This window comes from Pteropus vampyrus, unplaced genomic scaffold, assembly GCF_000151845.1.
Source record: "Pteropus vampyrus isolate Shadow unplaced genomic scaffold, Pvam_2.0 Scaffold137, whole genome shotgun sequence".
Taxonomy (NCBI): domain Eukaryota; kingdom Metazoa; phylum Chordata; class Mammalia; order Chiroptera; family Pteropodidae; genus Pteropus; species Pteropus vampyrus.
In genome coordinates, this window is record NW_011888918.1 from 724,678 (window position 1) to 750,390 (window position 25,713).

The window sequence follows — 25,713 nt, forward strand, 5'->3', positions numbered from 1 at the left end:
CATAGAGGCAGATATAAAATGGTGGTTGTCTGGCCTCTTGGAAGTTATTATTTAATGGGTACAGAGTTTCAGTCTGCGAAGATGAAAAATGTTTTAGAGATGAATGATGATGATGGTTATATAACAATGTGAGTGCATATAATGCCACAGAACTGTACACATAAAATATGGTTAAAATGGTTAAGTTTTATGTTACCATAATTTTAAAAAAAGAGAGAGTAAAGAGATGAGGAAAGATATACCATTCTAACACTAATCAAAAGAAAACTAAAGTAGCTATCTTAAGACAAAACTGACTGCAGAGGTAGGAAATTTATCAGGGATGTAAAGAGTATTACATAATGCTAAAGAGGTAAACTTTCCAAGAAGACATACTAATCATTAATATGTGCGTACCTAAAAACAGTGAAAATATGTGAGGCAAAAACTGATAGGACAAGGAAAAATAGACTTCAACACCCCTCTAATAGTAACTGACAGACCAAATAGGCAGTAAGAATATAAGTGAACTGAATAGCACCATCAATCAACTGGCTCTACTCTTATTTATAGATTACATCATCCCAACAACAGCACAATACAAATTCTTCTCAGGCCTACAGACCGTAAGTCTGGTCTATAAAACACATCATAACAATTTCAAAAAGGCATCTCATACAAAGTATGCTCTCAGACCACAATGGAAGTATGCCAAAATCAATAACAGAAAGTTGCTGGAAAACCCCAAAATACTTGGAGATTAAACAGCACACTTCTAAATAATGCATGGGTCAAAGACATTTCAAGAGATATTAAAAATATTTTGAACAAAATGAAAATATAACTTAGCTAAATTTCTGGGGTGCTTCCAAAACAGTGCTTGTAGGGAAATGTATATAGCATTGAATGCATATATTAGAATAAAGAAAGATATACTATCAGTAATCTAAGTTTCTACCTTAGGAATTAGGAAAAGTAAATTAAATTCAAAGTATGCAGAAGAAAAGAAATAATAAAACTCAGTATGGAAATTAATATCCAGCATATAGAACCTACTCATAAGTAGCCTCTACAGGGGAACACTTTTGGTACAACAAACAAGAGTGGGATTGTATAGAGAAGACTAGAGAGACTTGGGAGCTCTCTGTGGACTCTGGAATTCTCCAGGGTTATTGGGACTCTATTGTTTACATTCCTTTCTACCTCCTCAGGCCAGATTGGGGCTCTATCCAGGTGCTCTGGTCTTTCGGAAAGGTCACTGCAATGTGTTCCTGGATACATTGCCCAAACTCATTTTGGACTGAACAAAGGGAGCAAGCATTTTCAACAGGGCATTACTACATGTACCTGGCCTCCCCACCTGAAGCTGCTCCAGCTTGGTAGGCCAGTGCCCCAGAGACCTTAGGCACCTGCTCCAAATATTCTGCCAAAACAATTCTGCACAGTCTACACAGAACCCGTTTCTGTATAAGGCCACTTTTTAAGATTGAAAAAGACAGCTATTTCATCTAATTCATATAAACAAACATAGAAAGTCAAATAAAATTAAAAGACAGAAGAATATCCCTCAAATGAAAGAAGAAAAATTCTCAGAAAAAAAAAAAAGCTTAAGAAAATGAAATAAGTGATTGGCTTAATAAAGAATTTAAAGAAATGGTCATAAAAATGCTCACCAAATGAGAGTAGAATGAAACTTAGGGAGAACTCCAACAAAGAGTTAGAAAGTATAAGAAAGAACCATTCAGACCTAAATAATGCAATGACTAAAATAAAAAACGCATCAGAAGGAATCAATAGTTGATTAGCTAACACACAAGAATAGATCAGCAACATGAAAGACAGACTAGTGGAAATCAACCAATCAAAACAGCAGAATGACATGGAAGCAACCAAAGTGTCCTATGTGGTACAGATATACAATGGAATATTACTCAGCCACAAGAAGAGATGAAATACTGCCATTTGCGACAACGTGGATGGACCTCGAGATAATCATGTTAAGCAAAATAAGCCAGACTGAAAAAGTTGAAAATCACATGATATCACTTATATGTGGGATATAAACCTAAAAGCAACAAATGAACAGGACAAACAAACAGAGAGACTCATAGACATGGACTATAGACTACTGGTTATTGGAGGGTAGGAGGTGGGGAGGAGGGAGGAGATAGGGTAAACGGGATCAAATATAGGGAGGTAGGGGGAGAGTGAAGTGAGTAAAGGGGATCAAATATATGGTAGCTGAAAGAAACTAAACTTTGGGTGGTAAACACACAATAGAATATACAGATGTCAAATTATAATGTACACCTGAAAATTATATAACTGTATTAACCAATTAACATTAATAAACTTAATAAGAAACTCACAAAACAACAACAACAACAACAACAAAAAGAAATGTAAAGGGGTCTTTTTTAAGTAGAAAAGAAAAGGTCATAATTGGAAATAAAAAAATATGAGAAAGGAAAATACCTTCACAGGTGAAGTCGAATATTCAATAAATACAGCAAATCAGATATTTAAAAAGGTTATAAGAAAAAGTATCAAACTCAACTCCAACTATAATAAGTAGTTAAGATACACAACAAAAATAGATCTAAAATATTACATCAACAACATAAAGAATGGAGGGGGTAAAAATGTAGTCATTATAGAATATAGCTGAACTTAAATGCTTATAAGCTTAAAATATACTGCTATAGATGAATAATGATATACATAAACCTCATGGTAACCACAAACCAAAACCTACAAAAGATATATAAAGAACAAAGAGAGAGTAACCTAAACATAACACTAAAGAAAACAGCAAAACATTAAGGAAGAGAAAAAGAGAAGAAAAAAGGAACAAAGGACAACTATCAAAACAATTTAAAATTTAATGAAAGGCAAAAATTTATACTATCTGAAGAGAAACCAGATAACATGGATAGATCTTGAGATTATCATGCTGAGCAAAATAAGTCAGACAAAAAGGTTGAGAACCATATGATTTCACTCATATGTGGGATATAAAACTGAAAGCAACAAATAACAAGACAAACAGAGACTCGTGGACATGAACAACAATTTAGTGGTTACCAGAAAGAAAGGGTAAAGGGGGTCAAATATATGGTGACAGAAAGAAATTTAACCTTGGGTGGTAAACACAAAATGCAATATGTATATGACATATTAGTGAATTGTACACTTGAAACCTATATAATTTCATTAACCAACATCACTCCCAAAATTTAATTTAAAAATTAAAAATAAACTAAATTTACCAAGTTTTAAAAAATTAAAATAAAAAAGTAAAAAATTAACAAAATGGAAATAAGTAAATACATGTTAATAATTACTTCAAATGTAAATAGATTAAATGCTCCAGCGAAAGACATGGGGTGGCTGAATGTCTTAAAAACATGATCCATCTATATGCCTAGAAGAAACTCACTTTAATTAGAAAGACACTTATAGACTAAAAGTGAAGCAATGGAAAAAGATATTCCACGCAAATAGAAACAAAAAACAAACTGGAGTAGCAATACTTAACAGATTTTCAAACAAAAAAAATGTAAAAAAGTCAGAGAAGGACATTGCATAATTATAAAGGAGTTGATCCAAGAAGAGCACGTAAGAATCATAAATACCTATGCACAAAACATAGGAGAATCTAAATATATAAAACAATTATTAATGGAAATAAAAAGAATAATCCACAGTAATACAATAATAGAAGGGGATTTTAATATCTTATCATCAGTCCCCAACCTTTTTGGGACCAGTGCTCCTATGAGAATCTAATGCCTGATGATCTGAAGTGAAGTTGAGGCTAGGGAGCAGCTGCAAATACAGATGAAGTTTTGCTCACACACAGCTCACTTCCTGCTGTGCAGCCTGGTTCCTAACAGGCCTCTGGGGTTTGGAACTCTGCCCTAACTCACATCAATGGATACATCATCCAGACAAAAAATTTAATAATGATACAATGGACTTAAAAGTCACATTAGACAAGATCAAATTAATGGACATTTTAAGAACGTTTCATCCAAAAAGTGACGAATCCAATTTTTTCAACTGCATATAAAAGATTCTCCAGGATAGATCACATATGAGGCCACAGAATAAGCTTCAATAATTCAAAAAGTTTGGGATCATATCAAACATCTTTTCTGACCAAAATGACATGAAACTACAAATCAGCTACGGAAGAAAACTGAAAAAAAGCATAAATATATGAAGACTAAAAAACATGCTACTAAATAATCAAAGTACCAAAGAAGAAATCAAAATTTATCTTATGGCTGAGTAATATTCCATTGTATATATATATCCACATCTGCTTTATCAAATCATCTATTGAAAAACTCTTTGTTGTTTGCCTGTCTTGGCCACTGTGAATAATGCTGCAGTGAACAATGGGGCATATATATCTTTAGGGATAAATGTTTTCAATTTGTGGGGGTAGATTACTCAGTCATAAGAAAATACGAAATACTGCCATTTGCGACAACATGAATGATCTTAAGATAATCATGCTAAGAGAAATAAATCAGACCAAAAAATCTAAGAACCATATAATTTCACTCATATGTGGGATATAAAGCTGAAAGCAACAAATGAACAAGACAAATAAAAGTTCATAGACACAGACTACAGTTTAGTGGTTATCAGAGGGAAAGGGGGAAGGAGGGAGGTCTATAAGGGTAAAGGGGGTCAAATATATGGTGACAGAAGGAGATTTGACTTTGGTGGTAAATACACAGTACAATACACATATGATACATTATATGATTGTACATTTAAAATCTATATAATTTTGCTAATCAATGTAACCCCAATGAATTTAATTTAAAAAGCTATGTTTTCCTACCAAAAGAATTAATAAAACAGCTAGTTCTTTAAGAAGATAAATAAAATAGATAAATCTTTATTGAAACTCAGAAAGACAAAAGAGAAAGCTCAGTTAAAAGCATGGCAGCATGATCCCTTCCCTTGAAATTACAACAAATTGAATAGTTACAATCCAACAGAAAACACCCAGCCTAACACACAAACACGTCTGAGAGATCTGCACATCAGAACATCTGAAGGTAGGTGAATCAGGTAAGCAAAATAGAAAGAAAGGGAGAGGAGGAGAGACTGGTGCTTCAGGCGCAGCCTGGAGCCCTCTATTCAAGAAGAAGAAGGAAATTAAGTGGCAGTTTACACTCTCTGTAGCCCCAAGCATTCCTGCTTGAGCATTTTCAGCATAAACTACATGGAGATCAGGGCAGACACCAGAGCAGAGACAGCTTATAGAAGGGTGGCAGCTGTGTTTTAGCAACTGCCATTGACAGGCAGAAAGCCGAGTCACAGAGCCTGGCCACCTCCACCCACGCTCCCAGAGCTTGCCTTCTCAAACTCATACAGAGTTAGCAGTGGGCCCCAGGGGTAACTGCAGCAACAAGTACCCCGGGAACTGAGGAGACACACATTGTGGCTGGTCCCAGTGACAGGAGTAGAGATATAGAAGCCAGGCAGCTGAAGCTTGGCAGCCAGCATTACTGAAAGGAAAACAGCCACAGGCACACCAGCGGCCTCTCCCAATCCACCCCACATCCAACCATCCAGGCTGATTTGGGAGGAAGCAGCATAACACTGCATCGGGCTTCTGGGCACTACTGAGACTTATGGGGCTCTTCAGGGGCTCGGGTGCCATAACCCATCACATTCTCCTGTAGGGGTAGATCTCTGGGACTGAGGCAACCTGGTTACAGAAGAAGCACATTCTTCCCCAAGGAATAAAGGGCATTGTTTTTTTTGTTTTGTTTTTGTTTTTGTTTGCCACAAAGAAGAGACTCAGGAGGCCTAGGCAGTATAGGAAGATAGCACATTACCTACTGGAAAACAAAAGAAAAATCTTTTCTTATCAATCTGCTAAAGAGATATCACTCTAAATAATAATTAAAAAAGAAAAAACAGAGTACATTCCCATAAATGCCTAGGCAAAGAAATAATCCACCAAATATCATAAACAACCAAGGTGACAAGACAGCTCAGGAAAAAAAAAAATCTCCAGAAAATAAACTTAAATATATAGAAATATGTGATTTAAATGACAGTGAAATCAAGATTACAGTTCTGAAAAAACTCAATGAGATGCAAGGAAATTCTGAGGCAGTTCAATGAACTCAGAAAGAAAAATCAATGAACAACAGGAATACTTTACCAAAGAGATTGAAACTCTAAGAAAGAACCAAATAAAATTTCTGGAGCTGAAGAACTCTATAAAAGAGATGAAGAATGAAGTAGTGAGCTTAAAAAGTAGAGTTGACCAAATGCAGGAAATAATCAATGATATCGAAGACAGAAATCTGGAAATGATGCAGATGGAAGAAGAGAAAGACTTGAGAATGAAAAAAAGAAAGAACTCTTTCAAGAACTATCTGACACCACCAGAGAAAGCAATATAAATATAATTGGTATACCAGAAGGAGAAGAGAAGGAGAAGGAAACAGAAAACCTATTCAAACAAATTTTCGATGAAAATTTCCCAGACTTATGGAAAAAAATGGATCTTTGAATCCAGGAATTGAACAGAACACCTAATTATCTCAATCCATAAAGGCCTTTTCCAAGGCACATAACATTAAAACAGTCAAAAATTAATGACAAAGAAAAAATTCTCAAGGCAGCCAGGGAAAAGACAGTAACTTACAAAGAAAAATCCATTAGATTACCATCAAATTTTTCAGTAGAAACTTTACAAGTTAGGAGGGAGTGTAATCAAATATTCAAACTATTGGAAGAGAGAAACCAGCCAAGAATAAGTTATCTAGCAAATTTTCCTTTAGATATGAAAGAGAAATAGAGACCTTCTCAGACATACAGAAACTGAGGGGAGTTTTCACCAAGAGGCCTGCATTACAGGGAATACTGAAGAAAGTGATTCTATCTAAAACAAAAAGACAAAAATGAAAAATACAAAACTAAGAGTAAGATGACTAACAGACAGACAGAAACAGGATATTGCAACTCTTATTAAGAACAGTGTATTATAAATGTAAATATTGGTTAAAAGATGTAAAAACATTTTAAAAAGAAAAAGAAGACAAGGGCTACTGCAACTCGGAAGTGAACTCACAGCATAAATAGGGATAATTTGAGACAACAAAAACAGAAAATGGGAGAGAGTAAGGGCTGAATCTGCAAAAAGGAACAGAGATGAGATGCATGCAGAAGGAAAAAGACTACTGTATATATAAAACTTAATGGTAACTGAACAAAAAACATCCAGAATTAAGACACATGACGTAAAAAAAGAGAAAACAGAGGGGAAAATTATAGAATACCATCAAATTAAATTAACAGACAGAAACACAAGGGCAAAGAAACAATGGAGACACTGAGCTATCAGAAAACAAAAGTTAAAATGGCTATAGAAAAACCTCATATTTCAAAAATCACCATAAATGTAAATGGACTGATCTCACCAATAAAAAGGCACAGTGTAGCATACTGAATCTAAAAAATAAAATTCAACCTTATGCTGCCTTCAAAAGACACATTTCAGCTTTCAGGACAAATATAGACTCAAAGTGAAAGGGTGGAAAATGATACTCCAAGCAAATAGCATCCAGAGAAAAGTAGGTATAGTTACAGTTATATCTGATGAAGTAGATTTCAAGATAAAAAAGGTAATGAGAGACAAAGATAGATATTTCACAATGATAAAGTGGACAATACATCAAGGAAATGTGACACATATGCTCCCAATCAGGGAACACCAAAATATATAAACCAACTACTAACAGAACTAAAGGGTGAAACTGACAAAAAACACAATTATATTAGAGGACCTAATTACCTCACTTTCATGTATAGATAGATCACCCAAAAAGAAAATCAATAAGGAAATATCAGCCTTAAATGATACATTAGACCATAATCAACATTTACAGAGCCTTTAATCCCAAAACACCATGTTATACATTCTTCTCTAGAGTGCATGGACCATTCTTAAGAATTAATCATGTGTTGGGACACAAAACTAGCCTTAACAAATTTAAAAAGATTGAAATCTTACCAAATATATTCTCTGACCACAATGCTTTGACTGGAGATGGACAGCAAAAAGAAAGTGGGAAAAATCACAAATATGTGAAGATTAAACCAATCTACTACAAAAGAACTACTGGGTCAAAGAAAAAATAAAAGAAAAGATTAAGAGATACACAGAAACAAATGAGAATGAAAATACAAGATAGCAATACTTTTGGGATATAGCAAAATCAGTAGCAAGAGGAAAGTTTATATCATTATAGTCCTATCTCAAGAAACAAGAGAAATCCCAAATAAACAGCATAATATTACATCTTTAAGAACTAGAAAAAGAAGATCAACTGAAGCCCAAAGTCAGTAGAAGGAAGGAAATAATAAAAATTAGAGCAGAATTAAATGAAATTGAGAACAAAAAGACAATAGAAAAAAATGAATGCACCAAAGAACTGGCTCTTTGAGAAGGTCAATAACATTGAGAAATCTCTGGCTTCATTCACTAAGGAAAGAAAAGAAAAGAAATAAATGCATGAAATCAAAAATGAAAGAGGAGAAGTTACAATGGATATGACAAAAGTATAAAGGATCATACAAGAATTATATGAAAGACTATATATGCCACCAAATTCAAAACCTAGAAAAAATGGACAAGTTCTTACAAATATAAAACCTTCCTAGACTGAATCGCAAAGAACTGGAAAGTCTAAATAGATCAATCAACAGTAAGAAAATTGAAACAACCATTAAAAACCTCCTCAAAAGTAAAAGTCTAGGACCAGATGGCTTCACTAGTGAATTTACCAAACATTCAAAAGTGATTTAATATCTATCCTTCTCAAACTCTTCCAAAAAATTGAAAAGGCAATACTTCCTAACTCATTATGAGGCCAACATTACACCGATACCAAAACCTGGTAGGGACAACAAAAAAAGAAAACAAGAGAGCATTATATCTGATGAACACAGATGCAAATATCTTAAACAAAATATTAGCAAGTTAAATACAACAAAACCTTAAAAAGTTTATACATCACAATCAAGTGGGTTTCATTCCATAGGTGCAAAGATGGTTCAATATATGCAATTGATCAATGATGCACTACATAAACATAAAAATCATATGATCATATTGGTAGATGCAGAAAAACATTTGACAAAATACAGCCTTCATTTATAATTAAAATACTTAATACTATGGGTATAGAAGGAAAGGACCTCAACATAAGAAAGGCCATATACAACAAGCTCTCAGCTAAGAGTGCGCGTTCTCACCACTCTTATTCAATATAGTATTGGAAGTCCTAGAACAATCAGGCAAGAGAAAGAAATAACAGGCATCCAAATTGGAAATAAAAAAGTTAAATTGTCACTTTTTGCAGATAACATAATTATATAGAAAACCCTAAAGACTCCATCCAAAAAATTATTAAGAGCAATAAACAAATACAGTAAAGTTGCAGAAAACAAAATCAGTGTAAAAAGAAATCCATTATGTTCCTATACACTAACAATGAAATTTCAAAAAAAAACTCCACTTTTGCAATTTCAAAAACTACAAGACATTAAAAGAAATTAAAGAAGGCAGAAAGAAATGAAAAGATATTCAGTGTTCATGGATTGGTAGAATATGGCCATATTTCCTCTAGCAATATACAGATTTAATGCAACCCCCATCAAAATCTTAATGGCATTTTTAAAAGAAAGAGAATAAAAAATAATCAGATTTGTATATAATCACAAAAGACCCCAAATAGCCAAAGCAATCCTGAGAAAAAAGAACATGTCGAGGGATATCACATTGCTTGACTTCATTTTATATTACAAAGTGACAATAAGCAAAACAAGTTACAAGCTAAACAGATTATCATGTCCCTTGTAAATCTTAGTATGATTCTAGTGCATCTGTGGATGTAAATGGTACTTTTAAAATTCCAGCACTAGTTTATGTATATAGCAAATAAATTATGTTGTATAAGTTTAAGCTCCATCAGTAGAAAGCATGTAGGACTATGGTTAATTACAGCTCTTGATTTTCTTTAGTGTCATTCTTCTTAACTCTTCTAAAATGTAGCTGATTCTTTATCATTCCATGATGATGGCACGTAGAATTTTGAGATTAACGTGGGAGCATCCCCTTCCTTAGAACTGAAGGCTCATGGGCTGGCATTGACACGACTTAGACATAATGATGCAAAAACTAACCAAAGCCATCAACTAAATCACTTGCTTGACCACCAGAACCATCTGAGCTTAACAAACTTCTTTACCTCAAGTAATTGCTAACAATAGAATAGCCCATGATTGATTATTTTCTTGCAGCCCAAGGGAGAAGTTTGTGCCATATATGGATAATACCCTCTGATATACCTGAATAAATACCTCTTCTCAGGTAGAATTAGAAAGAACCAAGCTCCTTAAACCTGCAAAATCTCTTCAGGAACATTCCAGTTTTGCCACAAGCATCACTAGCTGATATTTTCAGCTGGCTCCCACTGGATTCAGGGTTATTTTAAGTATGGATTACACATTGTTATACTCACTGTTGTTCTAATTTGTTTAATGTACTTCATTGCTAAGCTGCTGATGTTCTGTATAACCAGGTGTTTAAAACCTGTATGAAGACTCAAGTAATGGGTTCATTAAAGATAGAAATGATCCCTCAAGCCAATGCATCCCCTTTGTTTTTATAATACATGGCAGTGAAAACCCTTACTCTTTATGCAAAATATCTTGCCAATTACCCCTGGTTTCTTAATGTTATGAATTTCTCAAATTGTTTTAGCTGTTTTACAGAGATTGTAAAGAAATCTTACTGAGACCATGCTAAATAGTGCCTCAAAGTAAAATTAACCACAGAGAATTTCTTTGAGTTTCATGGACACCTGGGAGACTTCTTGCAAGCAAATGACTCTACTTAATCTATTGGCTACAGCCTAACCACTGAAGTCCATTACAGGGTCTAGATGGACCCGAAGAAGGTTGCCAAACCACTCCAGCACCAACATTGGACAAGTGGCCTGATCAATCATCAACACTGTCTGCCAACAGTTTTGATCAAAAGGGAGAAATATAACCCCAAGAAGAAATATATCTGCCAAGAAGATCTTCTTAGGGTTAACTGGGCCTAAATTCATAACTAGAGACTAGCGGCCATTGCTGACAGAGACCGCTAACACAATGAATTTCAGGGAAAAGCCACAGACTGAGCTTTCAACCTCCTGTACTATGCTCCTGCTTTCTGAGTCAGCTATTATAAAGAGTTTCTGGTTTTCCCTTTTGTCCAATAGATTGAGACCTGCCCCGTTCAATCAGAACTGCACAATTATATATTCATTTGCATCTAAACCAACCAACCAGAATGACTCCATTACAATCAATCAGAATGCACGATTCTGACCTATCAGAACTGTACAATTTAGAAACCTCATTTGCATTAAAAATAAACCAATCAGGAACCTGGGCAGAAACTTTACAAAAGGAAGCCTCCCTCTCTTTGTCTTGGTGGAGCACACTTTCAGTTTCCCATAGAGGCTGCATTTCCCTGGTTTTCAAATTGTTTACCTGAATGAAGTTTCTCCTTTTTCTGTATCTGGGAATTTTTGTTGATGTTACATAATGATTAATGAGCTAGTCCCCCAAGAAGCCACAACAATCCTAAATGCATATGCATAAATAAAGTGGCAATATATGTAAAGCGAAAACTGATAGAACTAAAAGGAGAAATAGATCTGCAACATAGTTGAAGAGTTCAACACTCCTGTCAACAACTGATAGAATAACTAGATGAAAAATCAACAAGGACAGAGTTCCAGTCAAGATGGCGAAGTAGGTAGATGCTGTGTTTGCCTCCTCTCATAACCGCATCGAAATTACAACTAAACTATAGAACAAGCATCACTGAAAATTGCTGGAAGTCTAGCTGAATAGAAGTCCTATAACTAAGAACATACAGAAGAAGCCATGTTGAGACTGGTAGGAAGGGAAGAGACATGAAACAGGCTGGTCCCACATCCATGTGTGGTGGTTAAGAATCAGAAGGGATAACTCAGCTGTGGAGGTATCCCAGAGGAGTAGAGTCTCAGTCTTATACCAGGCTCCCCATCCCAGTGTTCCAGCATTGAAGATAAGTCTTCAAAACTTCTGGCTATGAAAACCAGCAGATATTGGGGCTGAGTGAGACTGACAGCAGCTGGAGTCTCAGACTGTCCTCTTAAAGGGCCCACACACAGACTTACTCACTGACACTCATTTGCTCTGAGCTCCAGGACTGGGGCAGCAGCTTGAAAGACACCAAGAACATACAGGGAGAGACTGAATTGTCTGGCTTCAGGATGAGGGCTAAGGGGCTAGCTTTATTCCAAAGAGAGGTGCTGGCAGAAGCCACTGTTCTTTGTTGAACCCTTCCCTGATCCAGCATGTGGACATAGGCGACACCATATCTGAATCTCCAACAACCTGGCTAACACTGTTTGTCCAGCCCTGGTAATTCCCTGAGACCCCACTCCACCTGACCTGCGGGCCCGCCCAACCTGTTTCCAGTGGCTTTTTCATACAAACAACCTATCTTAGCTCATGCTGTGGACTTTTCTAAAACCTCTCAAAGTTTCACAAACCACAAACAAGCCTTGGCATGCCCTATATCTCCTGCTAAGCAACCCCAAGCTTGGCACTAATGGCAGCCAGCCTCAGTTCATAATTTAGCCTCTCCTAGGCACCTCCAAGCCAAGAATAAGTGGCAACCATCTGCAGATCACTTTGTAGCTCATATCAAGGATTTCACTTATATGCGGAATCTAGAGAACAGAATAAATAAACAAACAAAAGACAAACAAACTCATAGATACAGAGAGCATTTTGATGGTTGCTAGATGGGGAGGTTGGGGAAATGGGTAAAGAGGGAAGGGAATTAATAGATATAAATTAGTAGTTAGTAATGAGAATATGGAGTATAGCATGAGGAATATAGTAAATAGTATTGTAAACTATGTATGGTGTCAGATGAGTACTGGATTTATTGAGGTGATCATTTCATAAGTTATATAAATGTTTAATCACGTGTATACCTGAAATAATATAATATTGTATGTCAATTGTAATTGAAAAATAAATTTTTTTAATCAACAAGGACATGGAAGAGGTCAACAACACCATTAACCAATAGAAATTTACAGAAAACGCCACCCCAAAATAATTCTTTTTAAGAGTTCACAAAACATATATCAAAATACATCCTCTCCATAAAACAAACCTCAATATATTTAAAAGAACTGAACTTACACAGAGTATGTTGTCTGGCCATAACAAAATCAAACTAGATATTAGTAATAGAAATAACAGGAAAATCCCCAAACCCTTGGAAACTAAAATTTAAATACCTGTCTAAATCCATTGTCAAAGAGAAAGCTCCAGAGGAAGTGTAAAAAAAAATTAAACAAATGAAAATGCAACATATAAAAAAATTGTGGGACAAAGCTAAATCCATGCTGAGAGGGAAATCTATAGCACTAAGTGACTACATTAGGAAAAAATGAAGTCTAAATTTATCATCTAAGTTGAATCTCAAGAACCTAGTTGAAGAAGAGCAAAATCTAGAATAAGCCGATAGAAGTAGATAATAAAGATAGGAGCAGAAATCAATGAAGCAGAAAATAAAAACAATAGAGAAAAGTCAATGAAATAAAGAGCTGGTTCTTTAAAAAGATCTATAAAGTTGACAGAGCTCTAGCAAGACTGACAAAAAGAGAGAATACACAAATTATCAGTATCAGCAATGAAACAAAGACCATCACTACAGACTCCTCAGGCATCAAAAGCATAAGAGGATACTACAAATAACTCTACATACATAAATATGACAAGTTAGATGAAATGGGCCTGTCCTTCAAAAAATATAAACTGCCATACAATGCACATCTGGGTATTTATTCCTCCAGGAATGAAAACATATGTTTACACAAGACATGTACATGAATTCCCATAACAACATTATTCATAATAGCTTAAATTCAAAATAGCTCAATATTCACAATAGATCAAAACTGGAAATAGCCCCAATATCCTTCAACAAGTGACTGGTTAGACAAACTGGTACATCCTTACTATGAATTACCAGCCATAAAAAGGAACACACTATTGATATACACACAGCTTGGATGAATCTCCAGAGAATTATGCTAAGTGAAACACTTAAGGTGATGAACGTATAAAGCAATATAAATATATATATATATATATATATATATATATATATATATATATATATATATATATGATGTATTATTGAATTGTACATTTGAAACCTATATAATTTTATCATCCAATGTCACCCCAATAAATTTAATTTAAAAATAAAATTAATTGAAAAAATTAAAAAATCTGAAACCAAAGCATTAGATACTGAATGAATCCATTTATATAATATTCTTGAAATGACAAAATTATAGAAATGGAGACCATATTAGTGGGGGGATGTGGGTGTGGTTAGAGAAATCCTTGTGGTAATTGAAATATGTACCTTGACAGTATCAATGTCAACATTCTCTTTGTGATATTGTGCTGGAGTTTTAAAAGATGCTACCATTTGGGGAAACTGAGTGAAAGGTACATGGTAGCTCTCTGTATTATTTCTTATAACTGTATGTGAATCTATAATTATTTCAAAAAAATGTTTAGCTTCATGATAAAAAAAATCATATTCTTACCCATTAGCTAAACTGAATTCTCTGAATACCCTTTAAGGAAGTTTGAGCAAATTTTGTCTCCATTTGCCATGTAAGAAAAAAAGGCACACACAGGCAGAAGTAAACTGTGCTAAGCACATCAGCCCTAAGGATATGTTAGTCCTGGCCATATCAGAAACATGATTTGGGGACAAAAGATTAACTTCCAGTCTAGTATCCTTCTTGGAGCTAACTTGTACCCACCACGATTCCTCTGACCCACTCTCGCACCATTTGTAGATAAAACATGAGGATAAACTCTTGTACTGCTACTTTACGGTTTGTCTGCTAAAAATAAGAAAGAACAGAATGAAATAGACCATGGAATGCCTCAGTGGGTCTGCACCTCTGATTTTACAGATGGGAAGAGATCCCCAAGAGGCTGGTAGCTTGCTGAACTCAAGCAGTTAGTAAACTATTTGCCAGTTCATGAAAAGTGAAAACCTAGAACTAATTTCTGGGACAAAGGTGCCAGGAATGCTAAAACAGAAGCAAAGAAAAAGTTAAATAACCTTCATTAATCTAGAGAGTCAACTTCAAAATAGCCTCCTGCTTTCATTTCTCAAGAAAAGCTCCATACAATGCGTTACTACCAGGAAGCACCAAAGAATCCAAAATAGCTGTCATTTCACTGCAAAGAAGCCTTGATTAAGTCAGGTTTTCCTGAGAACTTGGGGGCATCTTCTCAAAATCCAAGATGTGTCACCTAAGCCAAATTCCACCTCCACAACACATATACTCCCCAGTTTACTCTATATGGTTTATCATAGCCTACCAATTGTGATTCATTTCTTTGATCATAAAAGACAGATGGTCTACTAAAAAGAGGACTATAACTGGAATTAGACATATGTCCTAGTTAGTTCTGCCACTAGTGATAAAGTAAAAAGTGACCAGTGTCAATTTCTGAGTCTTATTTTTTCTTTCATAAAATGGGATTAATGAGGATGATATTTATTGAACCCTTACCATATGAGGTAAGGATTCAATAAATACATAATGAAAATATATTTTCATTACACATAATTAAAATGAGACACAGAGAAATCAAGTAACTTGGTCACATTCACATAAGCTAGGAAATGAGTGAGTCAAGATTTAAACCCAGGCAGTTTGGCTCAAGGGCTGTATGTGCCCATTCCTCTGAAGATTAAGGAAGGCAACAGAAGAACATTAGTGCCCACAGTAACCCCTGCATCAGTGGTCTGATTTAGAGCTTGGCCACCTTTGGAACCCTTAAAAGTATGCTCTACAAAGTAATACTGAGTGTGCACATGTGCCTAAGGTGAATATGAAGATGTGGTATAGGAAATGTGTGCTGAGCCAGCTGCAGGCTGGGAGGTACTCCTAGGCAGTCCAGCAGATGTGGCCCATTCCTCACAGTTGGCTACCATGGAGGCATGACCCCATCTCACCAATCTGCACAGCATCCCTGTGAGATGCTGGAGCTCCCACTTTACACATATGGCATTGATGTCCTGGTCCATTGTTTTTCCTCTACTCCTTTGTATCCCCTCGCAACCCACAATTCCAAAATAACAGAGAAATTCTTCTCTTTCCTGAGGAGCTAGTAGGGAGACAGTCTCTTTTCTGAGAATTTCCATCAGAAATCTCATTAAGAACCTTGTAGACATCAGACGAAAGAACTCGTCCATAGTAAGATTTGCTATTGTACCCTGTGCACATGGTTAAGAGACACACAACTGGTATGATTCAGCTCAACACTGGAGGTTTAGAGGAAAACTGGTTAATGAGAGGAGCCAAGCCCTGGAGTACGGCAGCAGCAAGAGGCCTGGATGGGGGAGTTGGAGCATTTTATAAACCATTGTCTTTCACAGGTAACTTGTAGTGACTGTCCTGCTGTAATTTCTTGGGAGCTCCCCTACCTCTGACATTCCCTAGCTGCAGACATACCTCTGAGGTGACCTCATTCTCTTCCTAATGCTTACTACAGCCTTACCTAGGACTAGGTACTTCTCCTTCTCATCTTCACTTCCTCCTCACAGCCACTGTTCATCATCTATGAAATAAGGCTGATAGCATTTAGGACTAGGAGAGCTGAGGATTAAATGACAATGTGTATTTAGACACTTGGCACTTAAGTAGCACCCCCAAAATGAATCCCTTCCCAGGAGATGGAGGACCTCAGTATCCATCCTGGCTCTAGCCCTGACTGTCGTGACTTTAGGAAGCTGCTTAATTCTCTGACCCTCACTCACCTCAATCCACACAACCCCCTCACTCACCTCAATCCACACAACCCCCTCACTCACCTCAATCCACACAACCCCCTCACTCACTTCAATCCACACAACCCCCTGAGAGGGTTACATGGGGAGGGATGCAGGAAAATAAGGACCATTCAAACACAAAGCCATGTTCTCTGTTCTATAGGAAGGAAAAGAGCCAGAGAAACCCTTCCCTGTCTCCTGGCAACTCATGGCCCTGGGACACATTCCCTCTGGCTGATCGGGTCTCTAGGCCCTGCTCCTATAGACTTCATGCCCACTTCTGCTATTCCTATCAACATTCCTATCCCCCCATCTAAAACTCACCTGCTCCTGACTCACCAATTCTACCAAAAGTCCTACCCTACTCCCAAGGGCCAAGTGAAGTCTCAACTCTCCCATTAGGCCTGTCCTTGCATCCTTAACCAGCATTCACCAGCCTCATTCTCTTCCCTCATCCTTCTTCTAGGGCTGGAGAGGAAGCCGCAAGAGGGAAAGCAGCAATACATATGGAAGGAACAATCTCGAAGGTCTCCAAGCTCTCCAACAGAGGTGTCTTCTTACAAGGCCCTGTATGGGAATGACAGCAGAGGATGAACATTGTTTTCAAAGGCAAAGAGCTTTTGCAAGCCTGAGAACAAAATGTGTCCTGTTTTCCATAACTGGTTCCAGTGAAGAGGCTTCACTCAACTCCCTTTATGTGTGCATGCAGTTAAAGTCCAGGAAACAACTCATTTCTGGAGCCTCTGGTCCCCAAGGTCAAAAAGCAAAAACCCAAAATATGCTCTACCCTTTTCCTCTAGGATTTGACTTGATAAGAAGTGGCCATCTCCCAGGACAGAAAGGACTCTATTTGAATGCAGATGTATCAAACCCTGATCCCCTGTGGCTGTTCAACACAGGATACACTCTCCTGGTGTTCCCCCTCCTTCTTTGGCTTCCTTCTACATCCTTAATTCTACCCTAACTTTAAAGGTCATTGTTTATTCAGGCAGCTTCTATGCTCTTTTAAATTCTAGACACAGTCCCTGAGACATCTTGGTTTACTGTGGCTTCAGGTGCTGCCTATGTGCTCAGCACCACCATATAGCTATCACTAATCTTTCTTTCCAGTCTCATGGACCTAAATGCCTACCAGGACTCTCTGTTTCTTTCACAGATAGCATCTCAAAAGCAGATTCAAAAAAAAAAAAAAACTAGTAATCTCTCTCTATGTTCTTCTATACTCCCTATTCACCATCAACCCAACTGATGAGGGCAGAAGCCAAGTCCTTCAAGACTTCCTATCTCATTCATCTCACATCCTAGCTGATTCCAAATCCTATGTATTTTATCTCCTGAATGCTCAAAGGAAATCCACCCTCTATCCATTGCCACTAATTCAGTGTACCTTCTCATTACTGGCATAGATTATTTCCACAGCTACCAAACTGTTCTGCTGGCCTCCAACCTTACTCTCCTTATTCTGTTGCCAGACAGATCTTATTTATTTATTTTTTTGTTTGTTTATATTTACTTGTTTATTTAATTTATTGGGGTGACACTGGTTAACAAAATTATACAAGTTTTAAGTGCACAATTCAACAATACATCATATGTATATTTTATTGTGTGTTCCTCTTTCTACACCACAAATTAGACAGTTTATCACATCATCCCTTCCAATCAAAATCTGTGAAATATCCTCTGTGTAGGCTGAATAACAACCCCCATTGTGTTCACATCTTAATATCCAGGACCTGTGGATATTAACTTTTATGGTAAAAGGTACTTTGCAGATGTGATTAAATTCAGGATATTGAGATGGGGAGATTATCTGGATAATTCAGGTGAGCCCTATGTCAACACCACGGTTCTTACCATGGAGATGAAGAGGGGATCAGAGTCAGAGGAGGAATATATGTGATACTGGAGGCAGAAGTGAAGTGATGCCTTTGAAGATGAAACTGGCCGCAAGCCAAAGAATTCAAGCAGCCACTAAAACTGAAAAAGGCAAGGCAACAAATTCTCTCCTCAGAGCCTCCAGAAGGAACCCAGAGGACATCTTGACTTCTGCCTGATGAAACTGACTTTGGGCTTCTGTCTCTAAAGCTGTAAGAGAATAAATTAACTCACTAAATTTGTAATTTGTAACAGTAGCTACATAAACTAATATATTCTTTATAAAATTTCCAACAGAATCCAACTACTCTCAAATGATATAAGGTCCTACTGTCTGATCTAACTTCTGTCTCTTTTGCCTTTTCCTCTACTATTCTGTTGCACATAGTGCTCCAATTATACAAAACCTTTTGCTTTTGCTCCCTAAAGACACCAGGCTCTTTGTGCCACAGCTGGTCCTGCTATCTGGAAGGAAGAATACCTTCCCCTACTATACCTTGCCAAGAGACAGCAGATTTTAGTTCCTATGTCTCCTTCCTCTTATCTGTCAAAAATGCTATCCCCCAAGTCTGGGCTAGGTGACCCTCTGTTATTACTCTGGCTTATCTTTACCATGGCCTTGTAAGAAATTCCTCAATTAAGAGACATCAGGGAAGTTCCAGTTCCAAGAGAGATGAAGTAAGCATATTACACCCTGCTTCTCCCATTAAATGCAGTTATGCAGTCCAGATAGAATGCTTGGAACAGACATTTAAGGACTCTTTAAAGTAAACAGTAGCAACTAGATAGAGAATTTAAAGTACCACTGAGGTGAGTTTGTCATTTTATTGCTAATATTCCACACCTGGCCTGGAAATGGGCACCAGGACACAAACAGAGAAAACTCTTGGATAAGACTTTTGTAACTGGCTGAAGGAAGAGGAAAGGGGCTTGCAACACTCAGAGGAGTGGGTCAAATCTCTTTATTTATTCTTATTTTCTCCATTCTCTTATGCTCCAAGGGAAGTCATCACTAAAATTGAAAAACATTTTGAACTGAATGAAAATGAAAATACAACAATAATTATGAAAGTAGCCATCACTACCAACTCATGGACATTAAAATGATAATTAAGAAATATCATAAACAATTCCATGCCCACAAATTTGATCTTAGATGAAATGGACCAAATCCTTAGAAGACACAAGGATAAAGATCTTGTACCAAAATTCATACAAAAAGGAAAAAGATAATTTGGATTAGGGTTATATCTATTAAGAATGAATCAATAATTAATAATCTTCCAAAATAGAAAGTACCTGGCCCAGCTGTTTTCACCAATTAATTCTACCAAACATTTAAGTAATAAATGATACTAATTCTCCACAATCTCTTCCAAGAAGACACACTCTGAAGAACTACTTCCCAACATCCTCTGAGGCCAGCATTACCTGAATACCAAAATCAGAAAAAAAAAATTAACAAGAAAGGAAAACTACAGATCAATATCTCTCCTAAATATAGACACAAAAATCTTCAACCAAACATTATCGGATTGAATCCAACAATGTATTAAAAAGAATTATACGCCATGACCAAATGGAATTTATCTCAGGTATGCACAATTGGTTTAATACTCAAAAATGAATTAATGTAACCCATCACATTAACAGGCTAAGGAAGAAAAATTGCATGATAATATCAATAGATACAGAAATAGCATTTGACAAAATCTAACACCCAATCATGATATAAAAAAAAAACAAACCCTCAGCAAACTTGGAATAGAGGAAAATTTCCTCACTTGTTAAAAAACATCTACAGGAAACTTACAGCTAACATCATACTTAATGGCAAGAAGCTAGATGCTTTCCCCCTAAAATTAGGAACAAGTTAAGAATGTCCACTCTCGCCACTCCTATTCTACATTGGACTGGAAGTCCTAGCTAATTCACTAAGACAAGAAAAGGAAATAAAAGGCAAACAGGTTGAAAAGCATGAAATACATCTGTCTTTGTTCACAGAGGACATGACTGTCTATGTAGAAAATTCCAAGAAATCTACAGAAAAAGCTCCTGAGTTCAGCAAGGTAACAAGATATAAGATCAATACACAAAAATCAATTGCCACTATCATTAGAATAGCCATTAACAAAAAGACAGAAAATAACAAATGTTGGTGAGGATATACAAAATTAGAACCCTTGTGTATTGTTGGTGAGAATTTAAAATGTTGCAGCAACTGCAGAAAAGCGTATAGTGGTTTCTCAAAAGAAACTCTCCATATGGTCCACCAATCCCACTTCTGAGTATATACCCAAAATAACTGAAAGAAGGAACTTGAACATATATTTGATGCCCAACGTTCACAGAAGCATCATCACAACAGTCAAAAAGTAGAAACAACCCAATGTCCATCGACAGCTGAATGGGCAAACAAAATATGCTACATGCATACAATGAAATTTTATTCAGCCTTAAAAAAAGAATGATTTTCTGATACATGATACAGCACAGATGAACCCTGAAGGCATCATGCTAAGTAAAATAAGCTGGACACAAAAGGAAAATATTGTATGATTCCCCTTATATGAGGTACCTGGGATAGCCAAATTCATAAACAGAAAGTAGTATAGTGGGATCCAGGAAGTGGGAGGAGAGAGAAATGAGAAATTATTGTTTAGTTGGTTCAGACTTTCAGTACCGAATGAAGAAAAGTTCTGGAGATAGATAATGGTGATGGTTGCATAACAATATTAACATACTTAATGTCACAGATATGTACAGTTAAAAATGGTTAAAATGGAAAATTTTATGTTCTTCATATTTTTCAATAATAAAAAAATCTATATACTATATCCTAGCAATGGACAATTGGAAATCGACAATTTTTAAAACTACTACTATCAATAGCTCCAAAAATTAATACTTAGATATAAATCCTAAATATGTACAGGATCTCAATGCTGAAAATTACAACTCACTAATGAAAGAAATCCAAGACCTAAATAAATGAAGAAACATGCCATGTTCATGTATTAGAAGACTCAACGCAGTAAAGATATCAAGTATCCCAAACATGAGCTATAGATTTAATGCAATAACAATCAATATTCTAGCAGGATCTTTTGTAGATATAGACAAGCAGATTCTAATATTTGTATGGAAAGGGAAAGGAACTATAATAGCCAAAATGTGGGGAAAGAATAAGAAAGAATCACATTCCCTAACTTAAAGCCTTACTATAAACCCACAGTAATCAAGACAAGGTGGTATCAGTGAAGGCAGTCCGGAAATAGACCCTCACAAATATGGCCAATTAGTTTTTGGCCAAGTTGCAATTCAATGGAGAAAGGATAGTGTTTTCAAAGAATGGAGCTGGAATAATTAGACATCTTCATGCAACAATCTCCAAAACCATCTCCCAAAAAAACAAAATAACAAATCTTGATCTAAACTCCACAGCTCAAACAAAAATAAATTCAAACTGGATCACAGATCTAGATGTAAAACTATAATACAGGTAGAAGAAAGCATAGGAGAAAAACCTTAGTAATTGGAGATTAGGCAGTGTCCTTAGATGTGATACCAAAAGCATTATCCATAAAAGAAAATATTGATAAATTTGACTTAAAAATGAAGAGTTTTACTTTGTAAAAGACACTGATAAGAAATTAAGACAAGATTCAAGCTGGGAGAAAATAATTACAAGTCACATATGCAGCAATGAACTTGTATCCCAGATATATTAAGAACTCTCAAAACTGAGCAGTAAGAAAATAACTCAATTAAAACTGAGCAAAAGATGTAAACACACACTTCCTCAATAAAGATATTATGGATGGAAAATAAGTACATGAAATAATATTCAACATCATTAGCCATTCGGGAAATGCAAGTTAAAAACACAAACAATGATTTTGATAGCTGCTGTAACAAATTAACACAAAGTTAATTTAGTGGCTTAAAACAACACAAATTTACTACCTTACAGTTCTGTAGGTTAGAAGTCTAACGTGGTCTTGTTGGACTAAATTCAAGGTGTCAGCAGGGCTGTGTTCCCTCTGGAAGTTCCATGAGAAAATCTGTTTCCTTGCCTTTTCCGGCTTTTAGAGGCCTCCTGCATTTCTTTGCTGGTGGCCCCTTCCTCCCTCTTCAAGATTGGTGCTGATGAGTGGTGTTTATCTTATAATGCACCAAGGCGACCTTACTTCTGATGTTACAACTCCTTCTCAGACTCTGACTGCTCTGTCTCTATTAAATAAAGTACCCTTGTGATTACAGTGGGTCAATCTTGATAATCCACTGTAATCTGCCTCATTTTAAGGTTGCTAATTAGCAACCTCAATTCTATCTGCAAAGTTCCTTTTGCCACATAATGTAACATGGGAGTAGTATCAAGAAACAAAGGTCACGTGGGACAAAAATCCTGCCTGACACAGGACTTTCTTATAAAGTAAACATATGACCCCCAAATCAGTGATTTTTCCTAGAGAAATGTACATTTATACAAAAATCTATAGTTTCCACAACTTTGGTACAGCCCCTATTTCTGGCCTTCCTTCCCTGCCTCCTTAGATTTCAACTGCCCTCCTACTTTCTTTCCTGCCTACTTTCTCCATGAAACATTGGTTTATTCAGTAAAGAGTCACCCTCTTAGTCATTGTACGTTCATGAGTCAACAGGATCCTTCTCTGATGAGGAGGGCCAGGGATTGCATGTTTCTGGTGCAGCTCTGATTGGGAAATGTAAGATTTTGTATTCTGAAATAAAAGTATCAGACATCAGAATAATGGGACTGTAGGAGGAGAGATTTTAAGAGGCACCGAACCTATTTTATTTTGTACCATCTGTACCACTTATTTTGTACCAAGTGGCCACATTTTACTTTATTTATAAAGCTAGTCTTAGGTAGAGTGAGGCTATCCTGCTGTTGGTAGGTCCCAACTTCATTAGCCAGATCCTGTAGCAGACCCATTGTTTTTATTCAGCTCTAAAAATGTCCCCCTATTCAGGTCACTGACCTAACTTGGCAAGGATTTTAATCTGCAATGGAATGTGGCTGTCAAAACAGCTAATGCCATTTTAGGATGCATCGAGTGATACGCATTATGCAGAAGAATGGGGTCAAGTCCCACACTTCTCTAGACTGGTCAGACCGCATTAGACCTGATTTTGGTTCTCAGGCCCACACTTAAGGACTGACAGATTTGATCACAGAATGGTTATCAAGATGGGAAAGAATCTCAGAATCATACTGAATAAAGAGTGATAAAGCAGCTGAGCTTGTTTAACCCTAGAGAGAAGAAAAGATAATGTAAGGCAGAAAAAAATAAAGATCTTTGGTTTTATTAACTGTCATGTGGGACAAAAATTAGATGTGTTCTAAAGGAGAGAAAGGAGATGAACAGGTACTGCATATGGTCAGAAGTATGGGATTTCGGACTGTGGTTGTGGGGAGATCATTTAATACCCAAGGCCCAGATTTTTTCATCTGGAACATAATGATGAGGATGAAGAAGAGGAAGAGGATAATAACACCACCTATATCATATATGAAGAATTATGTGAGATACTATTTTTGAGATTCAGCATCGTTCTGGCAATAATAATTACATTATAGATGGTGAGATACTATTATCAACAGGAAGATTTCCGTTTAATACCAGGAATAACTTTCCGCCAATTAGAGCTGCCCAAAAGCCCATTGCTACCTCAGAAGGCCCTTGAGGAGGTTGTATAGGGAAGGAGCACCTGAAAAAAAATGAGGCCATAGTTCTTTATATGCCCACAATTCTCTAAATCCCCACCATCTACTCAAAGCCTACCTATCTTTAAAAGCCCCGTACAAATGTTTCCCTATTCTGAGATATCTGTTATGAGTACATTAATGCTCCCTGAATTCATCAAAATCTTCGGCTGTAGTTGTAAATTTCATAATCAAACCCTTGTTTAAATAACAAGCTCTACCTTTGAGGACAAGGAGCACCTTTTCTTCATCTTACAGCATTGTATGAGCTTTGAATATGACCAAGATGTTCAAGAAACACTGGCTAGTTGACTGGTTCAACTCCCAGAGCAGAAAGCCTTTCATGTCTCTGCCATCAAAGGGAAGGTATTTATTTAATCCAGCTTCCATTACTCACCCATCCACTTTTTAAAAGATTTATTGAGGTATAATTTACATATCATACAAATTACCCATTTAAAGTAGAGAATTGAATATTTTTAAACGAATTGACAGAGTTGTGCAACCTTCATCACAATCTATTTTTAGAAATTTTTTATTGCCCCCCCAAACAAATCCCACACCTATTAGCATTCTCTCCCCACTCCCCATCCAAACACACTCCCCTATCCCCACCCTAGGCAACCACTAATCTATTTTCCGTCTATAGATTTGCCTATTCTGCTTATTGCCTATAAATGGAATCATACATTTTGTTGTCTTTTGTAACTGGCTCCTGTCACTAGGCCTTTTTATTTTGAGATTCATCTATGTCATATGTGTCAATAATTCATTCTTTTGCTGCTAAGCAGTATTCCATTGTATGGATATGCCACTATTTGTCTATCCTCTCAACTGCTGATGGACATTTGAGTTGTTCACAATTTTGGACTGTTATAAAGTTGCTTTGAGTAGTCATGTCCAAGTCTTTGTTTGGATGTATACTTTCATTTCTCTTAGAAATTAAAGGAATGAATTTGCTGGATGATATAGTAACTCTATGTTTAATTTTTTGAGAAACTGCCAAACTGTTTTCTAAAATGGTTGCACCATTTTACAATCCTACCAGGAAGGTATGAGGGTTCCAACTTCTCTACATCCTCACCTACACTTGGTTTTGCCTATATTTTTTATTACAGTCACGCTAGTGGGTGTGAAGTGGTATCTCATTGTA